We start from the raw sequence: 1,064 nt of genomic DNA, 5'->3' as shown, positions 1-1,064 counted from the left end.
CGTGGCCATTTCTCCTGATCTTGGGCTTTCTGGAAATCTGATAAACTTCTCTTGACTCCTATTATGGGGTTTTCTTCAGGCCGCTTCTTAATTGAGCTTGCATCTTCTTCTAAAGTCGGGTACTCGCAGATGGACGGGTTGAGAAACCTCTGAATTGTAAAATTCATAACTTCTTGATCCGTGAATATATTGGCCCAATTCAATTTGGCCTGGACTCCTTCTTGAGTGTAGAATCCATAAAAATTAGACTCATGATTTAAACCCTCCTGGTTTGTAAGATATGGCTTTTTTAGTGCACGTATATCCTTGTTGGCGCCTTGGCTGGTTGAGTAGGGTGTTGGGTCGACCTCTGGTTCAGCCGCTGAATTGCTGGCCGCAACATTCCCTCCCCCATGAAAAGGTTTCGTCCTCGGAACTTTATAACCTGCAACAAGATAGAGAAAGTCAGCTTTCATACTCTTTTGAGATTCTAAGGTCTTACCTTGATATTGTTTCGGTTTGGGGATGGATTGTGCATCAGGTGGCTCTTCTTTCAGCAAATAGGATAGGATCACGCCTCTGCTTTTGACTTTGGCATTTCTTATCTCCTTCAGTGGATGGTCCTTCATACTCCTAGTAGGCTCAGTTCTGACCATCTTTGGGTTTGATTCTCCTAGCAACAAAAGATTATCCGGTGGGATTTCTTTGAAGCTTTCTCCTTTGCAACCTGAAAAATTCTCAACTTTCTGGGCAAAAATCAAGTGCATTATATCTGTGTTTGGACACTGATAAAAATAATTTGAAATTTCCAGACTTACTTTGATAGCTTCCACAAGTTGAGGAATGATTTTCTTCTTTGGACAACTTGTTTTTGTTTGCTGCCTTCTTTGCATCTTTTGACCTTGGTGGTTATGAACTTCAACTTCTTTTATTCCTGGATCAAAACTTTTTGGCAAAGACAAGTGCATTATATCTGGATAATCAAGTGTCTTGGACGTTTTAAGATCAGAGAAGATTACCTTAAGCCTTGGCATGTGAACACATTGTTCAACACTAGAATTCCACTTGTGAGGTGGTTCATGGCT

Source organism: Brassica oleracea, chromosome C5 (genome assembly GCF_000695525.1).
Source record: "Brassica oleracea var. oleracea cultivar TO1000 chromosome C5, BOL, whole genome shotgun sequence".
In the NCBI taxonomy this organism is placed as follows: Eukaryota; Viridiplantae; Streptophyta; class Magnoliopsida; order Brassicales; family Brassicaceae; genus Brassica; species Brassica oleracea.
The sequence above is the reverse complement of the archived record's forward strand: the minus strand, read 5'-3'. Positions refer to the sequence as shown.